The sequence below is a fragment of the Symphalangus syndactylus genome, chromosome 9 (genome assembly GCF_028878055.3).
Source record: "Symphalangus syndactylus isolate Jambi chromosome 9, NHGRI_mSymSyn1-v2.1_pri, whole genome shotgun sequence".
Taxonomy (NCBI): domain Eukaryota; kingdom Metazoa; phylum Chordata; class Mammalia; order Primates; family Hylobatidae; genus Symphalangus; species Symphalangus syndactylus.
The window spans coordinates 12603697-12626557 of record NC_072431.2 but is presented as its reverse complement, the minus strand read 5'-3'; the positions used below and the strand labels follow the sequence as shown (position 1 = coordinate 12626557).

Here is a 22861-nt window from a genome sequence, read left to right as displayed (position 1 = left end):
TACATATACAATGAATTATATATGATGTACTTTTACTTCCTAAATGATGTAGCTCTCTAGATCTAAATATACTGACCTATACATATATACACATACACACATTTGCATATGTTTTATGTGTGTGTTCGTATGTATACATATGTGTATACATACAAACACATATATAAACATATATATATACACACACACACACATATATGTCTGTGTGTATTTGTAAAATGTGAAATTGATGCCTGCCATCATCTTGGACATGTGACATAATGCCAACTTATGCAAATCATTTAGGAACATGGTTCAAATTATGGTACTCTTTGGTTTGTAAACTCTTAACTCTCTACTCAATTAAGTACACTTACTACTTACTATAATCTGGTTTTAAGTCACCCCAACCTGGCAACAACCTACGTAATCATTAAACATTTAATTTTTCTCATGAACTTCTAATAATGCAAAACAAAATAGTTCACTTCCTCTTGCCTATCTGTCTCTTTGTTATTGTTGGTCCAAATGCCCCTCTCTATCTTTGCACCTTACACACATTCTCATTTCAATACCTCTATAAATATCTGACTCATTCTTTAATCTTCAATTGTTGAGTATATTATTAGTCTCTTTATAAGCATTTGACTGTTGAATACATTTTTTTTATTTTTGAATACATTTATTTATTTATTTAACATACACCCTCCTCTAAATTCCTTCCTTCCTAGTTTTGAGGCTCCAATATAATTTATTTATATTTTTCATGAAAAAATATTTCTTTATAATTTTTATAGAGGGCTGCAATAGAAGGGCAGTTGTATAGTCAGGATTTGAATGTCTGGTCAATAATGTCTGGTTTTTCTTCACCCTTTAACCCCCCTCTGGAACTATTATTTGCTTTGCAAATCTTCTACTATCCACGTAGTTACAATTGTAATAGATATGTTTGTAATATATGAACTCACTGTCTTTTAAACAGTTCACCGGTCTGAAGATTTGCAGATTTTGCAGGTTGTTTTCCCTAGGAAGTAGATTTTTAGAAGGAAAATTGTGTGCCAGCTTTATTAGGTAGAGCTTTGGTGATCAATACCTGCAGAGAAAGGAAGGAAACAGGTTTGGGCAGAGAAAGAAGATGCTACCACATGAAGGATTCAGCTCACCCACACAGCTACACAAAGAGCTTTGAAGATCTGAGTACGGATTTAGAAATTGTCAGGATATCTAATGAGGGGCTCAGGCCCTTATACCTCCACCTTTATCAGTCATTAAATTCAAGCTGTCTCCAGAATAGGACATGATTTGGGTGAGGCAGCTCTCTTCTGCAGTTACCACATAGTGCTGTAAGCCTGCAGGATTCTCAGTACCTGGACAAAACTATCCTTAAGACGGAAGGGAGGTTTGAGACGTCCACAACAGCATCCACTGCTGCCTATGACCAAAGGTGCACATACTACCCCTTTATTTAAGGACCGTCAATTGAAGTGAGTACAACATACTGATGAGTCCCTCTACTGAAGGCTCAGCTATTAGTAGGTAAATTGAGGAGTCAGCCGCATTTTCCATCATATGGCTTAGAATAAAAGAAAGCTTCCATTAGCAAGAATAAAGAATTAACAAATGAAAAGAGAAAAGGGAACTCAGAAGATAAAGTGAAGGACTTGACCCTGTTCAAAGCTTTTTTCTTTGGGAAAGGAAAAAAATACTCAGTATTTTTTGATAGACTCTATTCCCACAATGAAATTACCTTCTTTCCCCCTTTGGTTAACATAAAATTCTGTTACTTCCATATAAAAGAATTCTAATTAATACAGACAATTAGCTCTTTTAGTTGCTAATGTTGTCTCTTAAGTTATATTGACTTTTAAAACGAGTTCTTGTGTCTAAAATTATGATAATTATAACTACCATAAGGTCAAATACAAAAGTAAGAAACGTATTTTCTGTATTGAAAATAAGGGAAGAGACTACCTCCTTTTCTTGGTGCATTTACTTTAGAAAACTTGTAATTTGAGTGTTTTCTCTATTTCTTTGAAATGTATGTAAATCTTTTCAAAAGCTAAGTAAGACTTTTTCCAGCTTTAAGACCCAGGAATGTCTTCCTCAAGGACCTAATCTCTTTAAAGTATAATCATCAAGAAGATAGGGATCTTATCTCCCAGTTTTTCTAGGAGGGTAGCAGCCTAATTTTGTCTGGGGGTAGAAAATGAGAGCTGGCACCGAACTGTAAAATTACCTCCTGTCATAAATATATTATAAATTTATTCTCCCTTGGAAAACCCAATTAGCTCACACAGATGGTCACTGCAAATACCAAGTGAATTTCGAATGAACTATGTGTGAGAAATGGTGCTGTCAAGTCCTCTTAATTGAGGGTAGGTTACTGTATAACTTGAGAACATGCATATGGTGGGTGGTATTTGCTTGACCATCCAAAATAATGAGATTTTTTTTTTCCTCTGCAAACTTTTAGTGGATTTCTTGTCATGTGCATCACAGGCTGATTTAAATCTCAATAATAATAAATTTGTTTTCATTTTCCTGTTCCTTTGTGGAGAGATTTTTGAGTTTGGAGGGTATTTTATTTTAATTATATTTCTCCAACACTACCTAACTTTCAGTATTTCATTTTTGGTCACAGATTATATAAATATGCGTTATTGTTATAACAATTATTACTAATTATATCTACTTTCTCACTTATGAGAGAAATTTGAGTAACTCATTTTTATAATTTCTAAGTATTCATTCTAGCACTTTTATTATAACTGCTAGGTAATTATTTCTTTAATGAATAAATAAATATATTTCTTTTTAGAAGTACAGAGTTATAGTATTGGTCTTTGCTTCCCTTAATATACCATACAATCCACAGGTGATAGTGAAAAATTTAGTAAATGTATACCCCAAAATACAGTCAATTGTTAATTTGGGCACTATAATACATTAATGTTATGCATATATATATACACAATATTTTATTCACCTTATATCAACAAATCTGCGACTTAAACTGGACAGGTGTCAACCCATGTACATCTAGATATGTTCTAGGACCTTGTAGGTCATGTTTATATTTTCTTCAAAATATGCGAGAACTACAAATATACTAATATCACAAAATCATTTACATTTTTCAAATCTAAAAGTTTCTAATGATTTGCTTTAGTGAGTCATACAAAATAATTTCATCCTTTTTTCCATAGCCAGTAATTATATATCATATTTTAATATACTAAAACCTGGAAGTCACCTCTGGGTTGACCATTTAAGTTTGATAGAGAAAGCCATTCTTGTATATTTCCATGAGTACTCAGACTTATCACTCAGAAAAACATTTTGGAGATGTCAGTAAAACTGATACTTGTTAATTGGGCACCCATAATTCCTCCTTATACATTCCCAAAAAGTATATATTTTAGAAGTTAGACACAGATCATTGCATATTTGATTCTCTTTCATTTATGCAGTATACAAGGCAAGACATTTAAACATATACACATTTACTTTTGCAAATATTAATTTACTGAGGAACTGAGCGAGTGGTAGAAAGTATTGTTATCTAGAGCAAAATGTCTTGGAGATCACCATGACCAATTCTTTCAAAGTACCATATTTAATTACAAATCATAAACAGTGATAAAATATGACCACTTTTACATGATAATATATTATAATTTTAAAACTTTTTATTATATGCCACTCCAGAAACTTAGTTCCCTAAGCTCTCCTCTCCAAAAACATTCAGTGAATCTTTCAAGTCAAATCACCTATCTTTGCAGGGACAAAGATGAAGCTAGAAACCATCATTCTCAGCAAACTAAGACAAGAACAGAAAACCAAACACAGCATGTTCTCATTCCTAAGTGGGAGTTGAACAATGAGAATGCATGGACACAGGGAGGGGAATATCACACACCAGGGCCTATTGACGGGTGGGGGGTTGGGGGAGGGATATAGCATTAGGAGAAATACCTAATGCAGGTGACGGGTTGATGGTTGCAGCAAACCACCATGGCACATGTATACCTATGTAACAAAACTGCACGTTCTGCACTAGTACCCCAGCACTTAAAATAAAATTTAGAAAATATTAAAAAAAGAAAGAAAATAAATAAAAACTAAGACTGAGTGTTTTAGTTATCACCTTTGAAATTAGTTTATTTTCAATACCAGTGATAAAAACTTGAGGGCAAATCTGATTGTGAAAATATTAGGAAAAGCACTAAAATACCTTTAGGCAACTTAACAACTGTTTGAAATGCTAATGACAACCCCTTCTGTTACCTTGGAATTCATTCTTACTTAATTCCACATCCAGATATATAAAACAACCATCTGTGAGCACAGAAATATCAAACTAGAATGATGTAAACTGTGAAAATAGCATTATTCTCTATTCTTTGCTTTAATTTTTTTGTAGATGTTGGGGAAAAAGTGCAATCTTACCTTTTTCTATAAAAATAGCATTTTAACATGTTAGTAGACTACACATTAACACTGATGATAGAATTCATTCAATTTCTACACTATCTTTCTGTAAAAATCTCAAAAAACACTGATACCTTAGGAGTTGCTGATATTTTTGTGAGGTGACTATGTGATGCCTATTTATCTTAAACTTTGATATTGATTCATAATGTTTTATGTCTCGGAAGACCTTGAGTGATACTGACAAGTTTATGAATAAGGAAGTGAATAATGCAGCTTGCTTTTATTAGCTAATTGGGGAATTCTTAATCAACATTATTACTTCTATTAGTACAAACATTACTCACTTGAAATACATTCTAAATAAATTTGAAACATTATTAAATTTATCTTAACATTCCATTTCTTACTGATATTTTAGAGTTTTTGGCATTGAGCAACACCTTCAATATCTTATTAAGAGGCAGAGGAGATGATATCACAAGTTTGGAGTTGGACCAATGTGGTCTTGAATCTCATTCTAAAAGTACTTGATTTAGATCCAATTGTCATTTTGTCCAAAGTAATTTCTGGATCTTGATATGGTTGGGATCTGTGTCTCCACTCAAATCTCAGGCTGAAATATAATCCCCAGTGTTGGAGGTGGGGCCTGGTGGGAGGTGGTTGGATCATAGGGACAGAGTTGTCATAAATGGTTTAGCACCATCCCTCCTTGGTACTGTATAGTGAATTCTCAGAAGAGCTAGTTGTTTAAAAGTGTGTAGCACCTCTCCCCTCTCTTTCTTCCTCCTGCTCCAGCCATGTAAGACATGCCTGTTTCTCTTTCACCTTCCACCATGATTGTAAGTTTCCTGAGGTCTCCCCAGACACCGAAGCTGTTATGCTTCTTGTACAGGCTGCAGAACCATCAGCCAATTAAACCTGTTTTCCTTATAAATTATGCAGTCTCAGGTATTTCTTTGCAGCAATGCAAGAATGGACTAATACAGACCTTTAGTTAGGGTTCTCCAGTTTTCTGTATCTCTAGTTATCACTCTGTCTCTGTATCTCTCTCTGTCTCTGTTTCTTTCTCAATATATATTTATCTAATATTTGAATATATATCTATTTATCTATCTATAAATGTATATTGAGGGATTGAGAGAGAGGAAGAGAAAGAGAGCGATATTCAAAAAGTTCAATTAAAATATGTGTATATGAAAAATTATGCATGTTATTTTGTGCACCAAAATAAATTTATTACATTCTGAATAGGATCGAGTTTGAGGCACTAAGAAGAATAAGACACTAGTTTGAAAAGATCCCTTATGAGAGAAATGAAAATTACTAAAATTAAAGCAACAAATATTAAACTTATGGTGACATTAAGGGGAAGAATGGTAATATCATTGCAGCTGCATGAAAACTTGATGCAGACCATGCTCCAAGGAAATCAACAGTTTACAAATATATAACTTCTTTTAAGAAGAAATGAGATGATGTTGAATATGAAACCTGAAGCAGTAGACCATCTACATCAATTTGCGAGAAAAAAAATCTTGTTTGTGCCCTAGTTGAAGAGGACTAACGATTGACAGCAGAAACAATAGCCAACATCATAGACATTTAAATCGGTTCAGCTTACACAGGGAAGACTGAAAAATTTAAGTTGAGCAAAGCTTCCACTCAATAAGCGCCAAAACCACTGTGGCCAGAGGAGCTGTAGACAAAAGCAGAGGTTTCAACGAAAATTTTAAAAGTGGGATCAACATCCTAAAGCATTTCTTGGAATAATTGTAACAGGAGATACAACAGCTTTAACAGTGTGATCATGAGATAAAGCCCAATCATTGTCAGCAATGGCTACCTAGAAGTAGAGATGGTCGGGTCAAAGCAAAAGTAGACCAGTCTAGAGTAAATGGTCATGGCAGCCATTTTGATGGATGCTCAAGGCATTTTACTTGTCTTTCTTCAGGGCTAAAGAATATAACATCTGTTTATTATGAGAATAATTTGAGAAAGTCAGCCAAAGTTTTAGCAGAAAAGTGCCTGGAAAAGATTCACTAGAGTCTTCAACATGACCAGCCTGCTTCTCATTCTTCTCATCAAACAAGGGCAATTTTGCAGAGTTTTGATGGAAAATAATTAGGCATCCACTTTACATTCCTGATTTGGCTCTTTCTGAATTCATGGGCATCCACTTTACATTCCTGATTTGGCTCTTTCTGAATTCATTGTTTTCTAATCTTAAAAAAAATATTTAAAGGGCATTCATTTTTCTTCAGTTAATGTAAAAACACTGCATTGACACGATTAAATTCCCAGAACCCTCAGTTCTTTAAGTATGGACTAAATGGCTGGTATCATTACATACAAAAGTGTTTTGGGTTTTTTTTTTTTTTTTTTTTTGAGACGGAGTCTTGCTCTGTCACCCAGGCTGGAGTGCAGTGGCGCAATCTCGGCTCACCGCAAGCTCCGCCTCCCGGGTTCACGCCATTCTCCTGCCTCAGCCTCCGGAGTAGCTGGGACTACAGGCGCCCGCCACCACGCCCAGCTAATTTTTTGTATTTTTAGTAGAGACGGGGTTTCACCGTGTTAGCCAAGATGGTCTCGATCTGCTGACCTCGTGATCCGCCCGCCTCGGCCTCCCAAAGTGCTGGGATTACAGGCTTGAGCCACCGCGCCCGGCCGACAAAAGTGTTTTGAATGTGATGGAGCTAATGTTGAGAAATGAAACACATTTTTATTTTTATCTTTTAATTCTATTTTTCATAAAATTTTTGGAGTCATACATATATAAAATCTTGTCACATTTCCATAGCTTTGACTTGCAAGGCACAGTGTGCCTAGATATGGATTTAGACGGTTTGATTACTTTTACTTAAGGCACAGCAGGCAGCATCAGTTTTTCTGCTTGCATTGATTCTCCTAGCCACCAAGTTCCATTCAGGCAAGGCAGAGACAGACTTGGGCTCACCTTGGGTTTGTGTCAAAGCCAAGGATCATTCAGTTTAGGAAACCCCAAACCTTATAAAAGGGCTTCTGGAAAACGTGCCTATCCTCTTTCTGGAGAGAAGCATTATCTTTACTACCCGAGATTTTAAGCAAAATTTTACAGAGAAATGGAAAGATCTTTATAAATACTACCCCTAAATATATCTAGAAATTGAATTGTTATCTATCTGGAATTTAGGTGAATCTGAACAAATAATTATTAATTTATAGACATGAGCAAACATAAGAGATTCATGGGGAATTATATCTCTAAGTGAGACAATCCTGAATGACCTTCACAGAAGAAACAAAAGCTAAGACTTATAGCTTGGGTGAAAATTGTTCAAGAAGATAAAGCGTACACACATTCCATCAAAAACACAACAGAAGCAATAGTTTTGATATGACTGGAGTATGCAGTGTGTTGGCATACTGCATATTGAAAAACTATTCAAAGAATATCATTTTAGGTCATACTAAAGAAATGAAGGAGTTTAGATGTGATCCTGAGACCTGTAGAAGGCTTTAAAATACTTGTAAATAAGGGCGTAGGTAGATTTGCCTTATGGAATATGACTCTCTGGAATTATGGTGAAGAAAATCAAAATATGCCACCCAAAATATACTTCTTTGGCATGTTTCAAGATGGCTCTTCAGAAGTCCTGCATACGCAAGAAGAGCTCTAAAAGGCTTTTCATTATGGTGCTGGTTTACATCTGTAGATGGAATCTTCGTAAGTGAATTAAACAGCAATGCAAATGCTTTTTCTGAGCCCCAGCCCTGCTTACCTGACTCACTCGGATCTCAGAAAGATTAACTCACTGTAAAAAGCTACTACAAATCTGACACTTTAAAAATCTGACTCCAAAATTTTGACCACGGATTACCACCTATTCTTTCTGAGAGCTGCTACTTAATAGACTTTATCTTTTAACAAGACAGATTTTGCTTACCATAGCTTTCCTTCTACAACTCTCTTTAGTTGTTTTCAAGTCCAAAGCCTTTTTTCGTTTTTGTTTGGTATAAAAACTTCAGTCATTTGGCCCTTTTATGAGTCTCAAATTTGTGCAACTCCCATGTCTATGTGCACATTTATGAATTTGGATCGGGCTGACATGGTGGCTCACAGCTGTAATCCCAGCATTTTGGGAGGCCTATGCAAAAGGATCACTTGAGCCAAGGAGTTCGAGACCAGCTTCAGCAGCATAGTGAGACCCTTTCTTAAAAAAAAAAAAAGAAGAAAAAAGTATGCCTTTTTTCCTACTAATTTGTTCATTTCCCATTTGTTTTATAGGCCAAAATCATCAAAACTTCACAAGTGGGAGGGAAGAAAATTCCCTTTGCCCCTAGGCTAGTAGAAGCCAGCTCAAAGCCAATGTTTTCATTACTTCAGAAAACTTAAACATTAGTTTCAGTCTGTATATTCCCTACTGTACTCTCATCTTTAATTTTTGCTATTTTGTTCTTTTTTCATCATAGTTACTACTCCTTTATTTTACCCCTACATTTTTATACTTTATGAACCTTTTGTTTAAGAGGAAATCATAACTGGTGTACCTTATTCACTCCAAATCTTCCTTTTCTTCACCTGGCTCTCACTTCTCCCTCAGTCTTCTCAAGGATAAATCTCTCGTTTCTTATGAAGGCAAGAGAGTAGAGAGTACATTCATCTAGATTTCCAGAGGTGTCTTCAAGACATCTATATGTCACATTCTTGCAAAACCTCCTTTCTCATTCATGGTATATGAAATTTGGTGATGCATTTTCACTGTTTTGTTTGAAAAAATGTTTCATATATGAGGAAGATTTTGATTTGTAGAATAATTATACTTCTCTGTCTCAAGTCATAACAACTAACACTGTCCCTATTGATTTGCATGCCCTTACAGGGACTTCTACAGCATAGTAAATTTTATTTTCTGACCTCCAAAACATTTCAGTTGTACTTTATTTCAGCTACTTAAATACACAGCCATATTATTCTCTACATAATATCACCAGCAGTTGCTTCATCTCTAAACTGTATCTACACCGCTTTATTAACAACCTCCAATTGCACTTATTATTTGACCATCCATAAACGACTACTTAGTTGATCCCTTGATTTTCTCCCAATGTAAAGGACCCTTCTTCTATTTAATTTCTTCCCTGAGGAGACTTAAACCCAAATAACAAAAATTTATTTTTGGTGGTGTGAATGTCCCCAACCTATCTTATCTCTTTGTCCTTTCTCACACCTGCTGAGAAAAAAAAAACGTCAATTTATCATGTTTGTCTTTCCATTTTTTATGTCCAGGTCTCTGGGTATTAAAAAAAATTATTCGAGTCAATCTATCAATGAAACTGAATTCATGGTGATAAACCTCATCTAGCCCATAATCAATAATTTATAAAATAATTTATATTTAATTTAAAAACTCCATAGGACACTATCTCTAATGTCTTTGAGCTAAGCCTAGCAAAATATTCATGAGATTTAGCAAATATCTTTTAATACATTGAGTACTCGCAAATTTGAATGAGTGATTATCCTTTATGAAAACCACAGCTCAATACAATAGATCTTGATTGTTTTGCATGTTTATATGGATAGTAAGAGTAATATTAACAACAGTCATAAAGCAATTTGGAAGGTGGATGTTTAAAGTCAAATGCAGGTACTTCACAAATAGCTATCAATACAACTTTCATAATTTCAGAGAAATTTATCTTGTCCCTTAGTGTTCCCATACATGAAAATTCCAGTAATTAAAATTTATTACTTGATCTGAAATTTACTCATTTTCACTATATTTTCTTCAAAGTATAATTATCAAGTTTTATGCTTTTTATTAGGCACAGCTTGACAGTCATATTCTATGGTTTACAGGTTGAATTTATTTAGTCTAACTAGGACCTTAAGATTGTGTTCATACCAGAAATGTCTGCATTTTTCTTTTGTTGAATATAAAATATCCAATTGTAGTAACATGTCTGAAATATTCTATGGTCTTGCATTAAGATAAATGTATTTTATAACTTAAAAAACATTGTGAAAATTATAATACATGCGGAAAAACTGGCTGACCTAGCTCCTGTCTCCTTCTTTCACTCACCTCATACATGATCATGCAAACAAGCAATCTTTCTGAAGACAGCAAAATTGTTTTCTACACCAGCATTATAAAAAGTATGTTTACCTAAGTTTCATTTATGACAAGAGATCAAGACAAACTCTTGCAAAAGAATCTAATTTCAGGGCTATGAATACATACTATATAAATGTTTTTAAAAGATCAGAAACATATTTAAATGTAGTATATAGTGATGCTTAACATGCTTTTCTTTCTTTAGATGAATATTAAACCTTCAGTTTGACTTATTAAGGTTGAAATTGTATTTTATGTATTGTATTTATAAAGTTTAGCACCGTTCGATAAAATCAAATTTTGTGAAGGCAGAAAATTGCATGGAAAAAATAAACTTTATTTTCTCTTTGAATCGGAGTTAATTTTTTGTCTAAGTTCCTTCAGCTTCTGGAAGAAATATTCACTAAACACTGCTACTAAGAAATGGACAGTTTATATAAATCATTGAAAAAGAAATGAGAAGCAAGAAGAGAAAAAAGAATATAAGTTTTTTTTCAATATAATGGAAACAATTATCATATGTTTATTCAATCAATATTATGGCCTGCACTAAAGCAAGCTTGATAACTTATAGCATATTTTTCCATGTTAAGGAGTAAAGATTACATCCTCAGTGCTTAAAACAAAAATGATTTATTTGTTAGGAAACTAACAACTCTTTAACACTAGACACTGACAGAAATCCAGCAAAAGAAAGCCTGCATATTATTTTATTTTCTATGTTAAAGAATGGATGCAGTCCATTTGTTTCTTTGAATGTCTGTCTGTTCCATTCTCCCCCTGGTCTGCCCATTGCTCTGACTTGCTAATGGTGCCAAAATAGACCTTTATGTTATACAAGAGTGAAGGGAAAATTCCTCGTAGGCCTCCGAAGTTTCACTGAAAATCAACTGACAAAGGCAGATTAATTGGATAAAAAGGCATACAAATTTATTAACATGCATGGTGGGGAAAATCACAAGTGATTACTCCACCACTTAAAGGGATACAGATGTTTATATGCCCTTCTTTTTAGGAGAATGGCAGATGGGGAAGTGTGGATAATTTTGGGGGGAACATAAATAATTTTTAGGGGAATTTAATGGGCTTGAAGGTCACACAATGTGCTGGGACAAAGTCTGTTGGGCCCGCAGAGCAGACAATGGTTTGTGACAGATCTGTCCAGGTGTGTTGACTGGCTTCAGTTTTTCTTTCTGCAACATGAGTTCGGTTAATGAAAACTCAGAGAAAGGGCCAGAGATATGTATTTTCTTCTTTAGGCAGAAAAGGAAAAGTCAGAGAACAACTTCATCCTATGCTTTGTAAGAGACATAGGATTGAGAGGATGGGGGAAGGTCAGGGAGAACTTGAGACTCCTTCTTCAGATCAGCAGGTAAAGTGCCATATCTTGGGGCATCGGTCCCTGAGCCCTAACATTTCCCTGGAAGTTTTCACATACTAGAGGCTAAGGTGGTGGTTGTGGAAAAATAATAACTGAGTTAATCTAATAACTAAATAGTAAAGGACCTCATTAAACCAGTCTCTCACTTCTGGGCATAGGCCAATTCAATTTAAATAGTAGGTCTTGTTTCAGAAGGTGATGTTGCAGAGGGGCCCTAAAAGCTAGGCTTCTAAATATTATGCAGGCACGCAGATTTAATAAGAGGCATTTCTATGAAAACAGAGGAAGAACAAAGGTCAATTTATGGAGCCATCTACAAGCTAGTCCTTCTAGAGTCTGCAGGGCAGTCAGCTGAAAACATCCATGGCCATCTAACAGATTTTCCTAGATTGTAGTCTGTGTGTAAAGTTTGTCCAAATATAAGCTGCAGCAGTGATTTTTCTTCAAAGCCAACTTGACTAGCCTCACATTGTAGGGCCTCAGGAATTTGGCATTTATTTTCAGTGAGCCCATGTCAAAAATAATATGGGAGGAAAAATTTGGAAACATTTTTTAGGAGACTTTTAGCCAGGGAAGAATTCAGGATTCAATCTGAATTGTAGGCAAATAATAGAAACTTAAAAACAATGAACAAGGCTAGTATCTAAAATTGGTGTACTACAGTTTTCTCCGGAAACATACATTTTCTGTCATGACTAATTGTGTTGAACATATGTTCATATGCTTATTTTCCATCTGGATAAATGTCTGTCAAATCTGTGTCTATTTATTACATTTGGTTGTTCTTTGATTTATTTCACTGCGATCATGCCTAAACACCCTCTATCAAAATGTAAAATGAAAATAAAAAAGTATTGGCACTCCTATTTCTCTCTTATTTTTCATATTTGCTTTGGTCCTTCTAGGATTTTCCAATTTATCTATGGTTATTAGAATCAGTTTGCTTATTTCTATAGAAAAGCCTGCTTGGACTGTGATTTTACTGAAGTAAGAGATCAATTTTGGAAGGACTGATATTTTAACTCTTCTGATCATCAACATGGTATATTTCGTCAATTATTCACATCAGGCTTAATGTCTTTTAGTGTTTGTAGTTTTCAGTGTCTACTTCTTTTACATTAGAAGCCTCTCATCCTCTGAGACCAATTTCCAGAATTAAATTTCTGATTCTTAAAAAATACTCAGAGTTGTTTCTATTGTAATGCTTGGATTACACTGGAACACTCATCAAATTCTCAACTTCTGTAGTTCTTAATTACTTAGAAGCAGCATTCTGAATAAGTCAACTTGAACTGTTCCTCAAAGTAGAAATGAATTTGATGGTCATGAGATTAGTGACCATAACAGTTACTTAGACTTTCATCCAGTATAAGTAGACTGTTTCCGGTGTGAGAAAGAACAAATAGACTTTGGAGAAAGGAATGTAAGAGATGGACAATTATGTTCAACCATATTACAAAATACATAAAGAATTACTTAAGCAGGTCATAGGTATTTCAATGTGTGACTGACAAAGATTTATCTTAAGCATTAAGAAACGGTTGTAATTTTAGGCACTTACATGGTCATCAAAAAAAAGTTATATTGTGAACTGATTTTGAAAGGATTGGTACAATTTTGAAGGAATTGGGGAAAAACTTTTTAAGTTGATATCACTGTTTTAAAAATGCATTCCGACTTTGCTAAGGAATGGAAATTCCTATTGTTCCTGCTACTTATTATATGCATGAAGCTAAATAAATGTACCAGACTATAAAATTTGAAGGTGTTTGTCTTGTTTTGTTAAGGTATATTGTGTTTTAACGGGAGTTGAGGAAGGAACGATGTGAGAATAGATTGTGATGGGGCTTTTATATTCTGCTTGGGAGTTTCATTTTATTCTGCATGTGACAAGTCATTAAATGGTTTTATATGTGAGAAACTGAATCAGTCACAAACTTTAGGGCCATGATCTGGGACCAGCGTGGAGCATGAGAGGAGCAAGCACAGGGAGGTACTAGAATTACTTTATATAATTAATTATTTTTAGTTGACATAAATTAATTCTAGCAAGTGAATTATTTAGGGCAGTGAGAATGGAAAGGAGCCCTGTGAGTGATGTGTTTTATAGAAAAGGGACACAATATATGTGGCCTTTGAAAGCACCTTGCTTTGTTATGGCCTTTGTTGCTCAGGACCCCTGTAAAATATTGCAATTCTATAATACATACCAAAAAAGGCCAACATTAATCTGTCTCATTGTATTTGAATGGCAGGTACATGTATAATTAAAATGATATATTCAGTTATGTATGCACTTATTTAAACTGCATTAACTTAAAATTGTGTTAATATGTGTTTGGTAATATTAAGTTGCTTAATGTCTTATGCTTAGCGGCAACTTGGATGTGAACCTATATTTGTATCCCAAATACTTAAAGCAGGCCTAACAGAACTTGTAAACTATGTTATAGTTTAAATAACAGTAAATTATAAATAATTGAACATAATTTCTTTTCAATGTTTTATATTTTTATACATTTCAAAAACCTTTACTTTTTATGAATTAATGAAGCTATTGCTATAGAATTTATTACATTTTTCTCATTAATCAAGACTCATTCTGGCCTGCTATGATGATGTGGCTTGCTTGATTGAATATTATGTTCTCTGTGGTTTCTCCACTCACAGGTCAATTAACTACTTTGCTTCAACTCCTCTGTCTGGAAAATGGCCCTCTTATTGCTTGTAATTCAGCTTTCTCACAGGAGTGCTCTGAAGTATAATGAAGAAGGAGGTAAAATTGACAAATTGAAATTGAATGAAACTGAGGATTTCAAAATTTATCATTTGCACCTGGTCCTGCTAGTTAAGATATATTATAAATTAAATAACTTTTCTTAGACCTAAATTGTCCTAGCATAAAATAGTGGAAGAAACTGTACTGTTATTTGTTGTAAAGACTTAGGAGCAATACCACCATCTGTGAGAGAAAGGGGAAAAGAAGATCAATAACAGAAATAAAAATAAAGAATACTTAAATTGAGATATTGAAAAAAAGAAAATATTGAAAAGAAAAAGTATGAAAGAAGTGAGGAGAAAAAGTTGAGAAAAAAAATCAGCAAAATCTGTACTCGAGAACCTGGGACTCATTTTTTTGAAGCAGCTAGAGGCACATAATATAGCAGTGAACTTGAAGCTAAGTGGTAACATGTGGAAAGAGCTGGAAGTGTGAATATTTGAGTGTCTGAAAAGGTAGAAAATATAGAATGGGTGGAAAGCTAATCTGCCTAGTAACAGTGTGGTTTACTTGCTGATTCTCTTGTAACCCAAGACGTAAAAAAGACAATGCCCTGAGGAAAAAAATACAAACACAGGAAAAGCAGATAAATCATCAGAACAACTAAAGGCAACTCAGAGGAAATGGCTGTGCTGGATTCTTGAGTGTCTGGAAGGGCGTTAAGAATACTTTCAACATTTCTAGTAATCAGAGAAATGCAAATCTAAACCACAATGAGATACATCTCACATCTGTTAGAATAGCTATTATTGAAAAGGTGAATGATAACAAGTTGGCAAGGACTTGGAGTAAAGAGAAACCTTATTAACTGTTGACAGAGCTGTAAATTGGCAGAGGCATTTGGAAAAGTAGTATGGAGGCTCTTCAATAAAACTAAAAATAGAATTGCCATATGTTTCATCAACCCCCTCTGAGTATATATCCCAAAATATTGAACATGGTCTGTGTAGAATAAATATCTGTACTCTCATGTTTATCTCAGCATTATTTGCAATAGCCAAAATATGGAAGCAACCTAAATACTCATGAACAGATAACTGAAGAATATGTGATATGTATACACAATGGCATACTATACAACATTAAACAATAAGAAAATTCTGTCATTCATGACAACATAGATCTGAAAAGCATTATGATAAGTGAAATAAGCCACTCACAGAAAGACAAATATTGTATGATCACAATTACATGTGGACTCTAAAAAAGTAGATCTCATAAAAACAGAGTAGAAAAGTAGTTACCACAGTCTGGAGCCAGGGCCAGGACAGGGGATGTGAAAAATGTAGAAAAAAATGTTGATCAAAGGGTATAAAATTTCAACTAGACTGGAAGGTAAGTTTTAGTGATCTGTTGCAGTTCACCATGACCGGTTAGTAAAAATGTATTCTGTATTTCAAAATTGCTAAGAAAATAGATTTTTAATGTCTTCACCACAAAAAAAGATACATTGGTGATGTGACAAATATGTTTATTAGCTTGAATAAATCTTTCTATATTGTATACATAGATGAAAACGTCACATTGTACCCTAGAAATAAACATAATTATTTGTCAATTAAAAATAAATTATTAATAAAGATGCCTTTGATAGGTGTTAGGGTATGAAAGAGCACTCTGAAAATTGCAGAAATGTATTCACATGTTTAAAAGAAGCATTAGAAGGAATGCAATTCAATCAACAAATATGGAATTTTTTTTCTTTCAGTGACTATCTGCGTTGGTGTTAATATTATTAAGCAGGGTAGGAGTAAAGTGTCTTCACCTATTTAAAATTTTGTTACTGCAGATGACAGCTTCCTATTTAGAGGAATCAACTTCATTGCTATTCATGAGATTTCCAGTATGATTATAGAAATATGAAATAAGGCTGAATATAATAAGGATGTTTATAATAACTTATTAGTCACTCTCTGGAGTAAAGAAAAGCTATCACAGTATATTTAGTGACATGACAGCAGCGATAAATATACAGAGTGAAGAGTCAAGTGAATATGCCTCATCCATAAGCACCGACCTTTGGTGAAAGGGGCTACCAAAGAGATTTCTACATCAGCATATTTATTGCATTGAAAATGGAGAAGACTGATGAATGACCAAAAAAGCTTGCCCTGATCCATTTCAAAAGTCAGAGATTTGTATAAGAATTGATCAAAAAGCATTACTCAAATATGAGTCACTATGAAGATTGCTTTATTTTAAAAAATCCATATATCATTCCTCAAAATGCTCTAGGATTGATTTCTGATAAGTGGGGGGGGGGGGAATTAAATGCAATTTAATATCATTATATACTAATATCACCAGTACAGTGATTTTAAACTAATATGCTTATCAGAATTGTATTTGGCAACTCTTCAGTGAAGTGTAATCATTGTCATTAACTTACACTCATTTTTTTTTTTGAGACGGAGTCTCGCTCTGTCCCCCAGGCTGGAGTGCAGTGGCGCAATCTCCGCTCACTGCAAGCTCCACCTCCCGGGTTCATGCCATTCTCCTGCCTCGGCCTCTCCGAGTAGCTGGGACTACAGGCGCCCGCCACTACGCCCGGCTAATTTTTTTTTGTATTTTTAGTAGAGACGGGGTTTCACCGTGTTAGCCAGGATGGTCTCGATCTCCTGACCTTGTGATCCGCCTGCCTTGGCCTCCCAAAGTGCTGGGATTACAGGCGTGAGCCACCGCACTCTTACCTTCCATTATTCCAAGTTTTTTCTCTTTTCATGATTCCTCCTGCCTGACTCTCAACTCCTAGATGGATTCTTGCAATGGCGGTAATAAAGACACTTCTTTTTTACTTTTTTTTTTTTTTTTTTTTTTTTTTTTTTTTTTTTTTTTTTTTTGAGACAGAGTCTCATTCTGTCCCCCAGGCTGGAGTGCAGTGGCTCGATCTCAGCTCACTGCAAGCTCCGCCTCCTGGGTTCACGCCATTCTCCTGCCTCAGCCTCCTGAGTAGCTGTGACCACAGGCGCCTGCTACCACGCTCGGCTAATTTTTTGTATTTTTAGTAGAGACAACGTTTCACCGTGTTAGCCAGGATGGTCTCTATCCCCTGACCTCGTGATCCGCCCTCCTCGGCCTCCCAAAGTGCCGGGATTACAGGCATGAGCCACCGCTCCTGGCCGTAAAGACACTTCTTAAATGGGTGATGGCTGATTGGTAGAAAAATGACTGTGCATGACTTGTCCAGGGCATTTCTTTGCTTCGCCAACTGCTGATGTCATTATCTACTCTGTGTCCATGTTGATGACACTGGCTACAGTACCAGCAGTGCTTTGGGGTAGAATGAAAATGTCTTTACTTTTCTTTTTTTTTTTTTTTTTTTTTTTTTTGAGACGGAGTCTCGCTCTGTCGCCCAGGCTGGAGTGCAGTGGTGCGATCTCGGCTCACTGCAAGCTCCGCCTCCCGGGTTCACGCCATTCTCCTGCCTCAGCCTCTCCGAGTAGCTGGGACTACAGGCACCCGCCACCACGCCCGGCTAATTTTTTGTATTTTTTAGTAGAGACGGGGTTTCACCATGGTCTCGATCTCCTGACCTCGTGATCCGCCCGCCTCAGCCTCCCAAAGTGCTGGGATTACAAGCGTGAGCCACCGTGCCCGGCTAATGTCTTTACTTTTCATCTAATTCAACAGGTGAACTCTGTAGCTGGGAGCATCTTTGTGGAATAACTATGTTTTCGGCATTCGCTTTTACACATATCCTGTGCTCAGGATCTCCTAAAGGCACCTGTGTTTTTCTTAAGCTATGGGCATAAATAAATATTCCATCTCCTTCTGGATTTATTAATATTTAACACTGTCTTCCCAAATGCCTATCAAGCCCCACAACTACTCAGCTAATGTTTTGTTTCCTTGTATATAAACATCAAGGATTGTTCCACTTTCTCTCACTCTTTAAGCCATGAAGCACCAAAATAGTGATGTCCCTTCAAGCTTATCAAACCTCTTATGTTCTGAATTCTCCTAATGGAAAATGAGCAAGCCCCTATCCATATAGCCAAGTATTGCTCCTGAATTCCAGGACTACTTCTGTTGGTCATTATTCTTCTCCCCAGACATATGAACACATTCAAGGAGGAAAATATAAATAACCAAAAACAAAACAAAACAAAACTCTTTAATATCCAGAATCTAATATCCATTGTGATAGATAATCTCAAAGTAACCTCTCTAACCTCTACCTCCTGGTGTTCATACATTTTCGAGATCCCTCTTCTTGGGTGTTGATAGGACCCATGAATTGCCTCTAATCTATAGGATACGGCAAAGGTGAGGGGGTACAGTAGTGATTTATACCGGATTACAGTACATAAAATTGTAACCCATCTTGCGAGGAGACTCTTTCTTCCACATTAGATTTGAAGAATCAAACTGGGCTATTGTCAGCATCCATGTGGAGAGGTTCAGATGACAAGGAACTGAGGACAGCCTCTGATCAACAGCCCGGAAGAAAGAGATATCTTTTCTCAGCAAGTAGCAGCTCTTTTCTAAAGTCAAGCCTCAGGTAAGAATCCAGCTTTGGCTGACACCTTAACTGCAGTTTTGTGAGATCCTGAAGCAAAGAACCAAGAGAGGCCTGAGCTGAAATCCCAACCCACAGAAACTCAAGATAACACATATGGCTCATTTTAAGCACCCAAAGTGTGATAACATTGTTAAGAAGCATTAGATAATTAATGTACTGACAGAAGATTAATCTCTCTTCTCTAGCAAGTTTTTATTTTTATTTTAGAAAAACTAGCCCTAATTGCATTAAGCTAGTTCATCCCAAATGACAAGCTCTTCCTTGAGCCTTGCCAAGATTGCTGGAGATGGGTATGAAAGAAAAGTGAAAATGGGAATAGTCTTGAGGGATGATAAGATATAAAGGTGACTATGTTGCAGTTACGGATAAAAAAAGAACGTTTCCATTTGAACCAGTGATAGCAGAGAAGCCATGGGGGAAGAAAAGAGAAAATCAAATGAAAAAAAAAGTTTATTAACAGTGAAAGAGTTGGTGAAAAATTGTAAAAATAATTGTATAATGTAAAAATGATGTCTTTAGTTGGTCCACTAAAATAAATTATAAAAGAAAGAGCAAGCAAGTGGGAAACCACAGAACTTCAAATGTTTTGTTAATGGAGTTAAGAGAGGTTAGCTTGATGTTACTAGAGAAAATTTAAGGTCAGTGATAATCAATTTTAATAAGAAATAAGATTCCTAAACCCAGCTATGCATTCAATGGAGGACTGTTTTTTTTCAAAAGTTTGCTCCTGCGGGAAAACAAACCAGATTCAAGGGGCATGTCAAAACCAACCCCAAAACTGGCAAACACTATTAAATGTGTTTTTCTTAATTCAATTACTGAAAATGGATGAGGCAGAAAATTAAAGTATGGAGAGTTTTGTGGACATGATATAACTCCCTCCTCCCATGTTATGACACTCACATTTTCAGAAGCAAGAGGGAACTCATCATTAAATTCAATAAAAGCTTATCTAACAGTTTATGTTCACCTTTGGCAAGTGTTTTTAATGTGATTATATTTTAGAGGAGGGAAAAATCGCAATATAGGTAGGAATATTTGACAACTCTAAATTCCAACACACAAATGCAAGATATTATTTTAACAGGAAGGAGAAAAGGTACAAGATTTGCAGTACTTTTTAACAATTAAATTCAAGCTACCAGATATTTGTAGGGGTTTACTGAAGTTTTGACTTATTTTTCTGACCCAGTGATACACTGGACCTCATATTACAAGAAAGAAAATGTATCCCAGAATTTTTCATTCCTTATAAGAAATAATGGTACTCACAGAAAAGAAATAGCATACTTATGTCTGAATTAAGAGAGACTGCCCAATAATATATCTGGAATTCTTTTGTATAAAATGTCAGGTTACAGCTTATAATCAAACATAGTGTTCAACTAGATATCAACAAACAGAATATAAAAGGAAACATATATTAATACATACATGTATTTATGAACTGCATAAAGATTGTGATGCTGCCTTTAACCCCAAACATGTAGCATTAATAAAGGAAAACAAAGTAGTATGTTGAATCCAGTGTTAGCCTACAAGGATATGCTTTTTCAAGGTGGTAATAGTGAAGAAAATGCATTATGACTTACAAATTTTCAATATATCCACGGTAAGAGAAAGTAGATGCCAAGGAAAAACAGATCATGGAGGAACTGAAAATGCAATTATCCTCCATTGCTGCATTTTTGAAAAGTATATGGAAGCCCCAAAGATAACAGAAAAACATCTTATTAATTTTCTTTGTAAGTAGAATGTAAAGGAAACGATGCTTGAACTAGAATTGGAAGATAAATAAAATCCATCAGGTAGATAAAAGAGAAAGGCATCTAGAACGACAAATAACATATGTAAAGGCACATGAATGGAAATTTAGGTAGTTTATTGTTGCTGATTTTTGTCTGCTAATAGGAGGCAGAAAACAAAATGATATAGTTTGGAGACCAAGAGAGAAAACAAATTATAAAATGATCTGAGAGATAGTTAAGTATCAAGACAACTTGGTGCTTAATTAAATATGGGGATGAGAAAGAGAATTGAATAGAGGATACCTAAGTTTTTAGATAGGGACAACTGGTTGATAATGGTGTCACCAGCAGAGACAGCAAATACAAGAAAGATCAGATTTGTTGTGTTGATTGATGGAACAAAAAGGACAGTATAACAAAAGCACTTTTTGAATACTTGTGTTTGGAGCAAAGATGTGGAGATGTCAATAGAGCCATTTGTACTTGAGGTCTAAAATTAATTTACAAAGTGGGAGATTTACAAATATGCTTGATGTGGAGAAATGGAATGCTTTTACAATGTAAGTAGGAGTGTAAATTAGTTCAAACATTATGGAAGACAGTGTGGCAACACTTCAAGGATCTACAACCAGAAATACCATTTGACCCAGCGATCCCATTACTGGATATGTACCCAAAGGATTATAAATCATTCTACTATAAAGACACATGCACACGTATGTTTATTGCTAGACCTAAAACCATTAAAAACCTAGAAGAAAACCTAGGCAATACCATTCAGGACATAGACATGGGCAAGGACTTCATGTCTAAAACACCAAAAGAAATGGCAACAAAAGCCAAAATTGACAAATGGGATCTAATTAAACTAAAGAGCTTCTGCACAGCAAAAGAAACTACCATCAGAGTGAACAGGCAACCTACAGAATGGGAGGAAATTTTTGCAACCTACTCATCTGACAAAGGGCTAATATCCAGAATCTACAATGAACTCAAACAAATTTACAAGAAACAAACAAACAACCCCATCAAAAAGTGGGCAAAGGACATGAACAGACACTTCTCAAAAGAAGATATTTATGCAGCCAAAAAACACATGAAAAATGCTCGTCATCACTGGCCATCAGAGAAATGCAAATCAAAACCACAATGAGATACCATCTCACACCAGTTAGAATGGCCATCATTAAAAAGTCAGGAAACAACAGGTGCTGGAGAGGATGTAGAGAAATAGGAACATTTTTACACTGTTGGTGGGACTGTAAACTAGTTCAACCATTGTGGAAGACAGTGTGGCGATTCCTCAGGGATCTAGAACTAGAAATACCATTTGACCCAGCCATCCCATTACTGGGTATATACCCAAAGGATTATAAATCATGCTGCTATAAAGACACATGCACACGTATGTTTATAGCGGCACTATTCACAATAGCAAAGACTTGGAACCAACCTAAATGCCCATCAATGATAGAATGGATAAAGAAAAGATGGCACATATACACCATGGAATACTATGCAGCCATAAAAAAAGGATGAGTTCATGTCCTTTGTAGGGACATGGATGAAGCTGGAAACCATCATTCTCAGCAAACTGACACAGGAACAGAAAATCAAACACCACATGTTCTCACTCATAAGTGGGAGTTGAACAATGAGAAAACATGGACACAGAGAGGGATACATCACACACCAGGGCCTGTCAGGGGGTAGGGGACTAAGGGAGGGATAGCATGAGGAGAAATACCTAATGTAAATAACGGGTTGATGGGTGCAGCAAACTATCATGGCACATGTATACCTATGTAACAAACCTGCACGTTCTGCACATGTCTCCCAGAACTTAAAGTATAATAAAAAAAAAAAAAAGTAAAATTAAATATCTTCACACAGAAAAGTGTGCCAATTGTAACTATTTAG

The 22861-nt window shown here is 35.4% G+C and overlaps 2 long non-coding RNA genes across 2 annotated transcripts in view; one reads left to right on the top strand and one right to left on the bottom strand.

The window, feature by feature from the left end:
* The window catches only part of LOC134731400 (uncharacterized), a 68330-nt gene that overhangs the window by 30224 nt on the left and 15245 nt on the right, over nucleotides 1–22861 (top strand). The window lies entirely within an intron of this gene.
* Nucleotides 964–22861, bottom strand: part of LOC134731401 (uncharacterized) — a 127109-nt gene continuing 105211 nt past the window's right edge. Inside the window, exon 3 of the long non-coding RNA XR_010113620.1 lies at nucleotides 964–1072. This is a non-coding gene — a long non-coding RNA (uncharacterized lncRNA). The remainder of the gene's footprint in view (nucleotides 1073–22861) is intronic.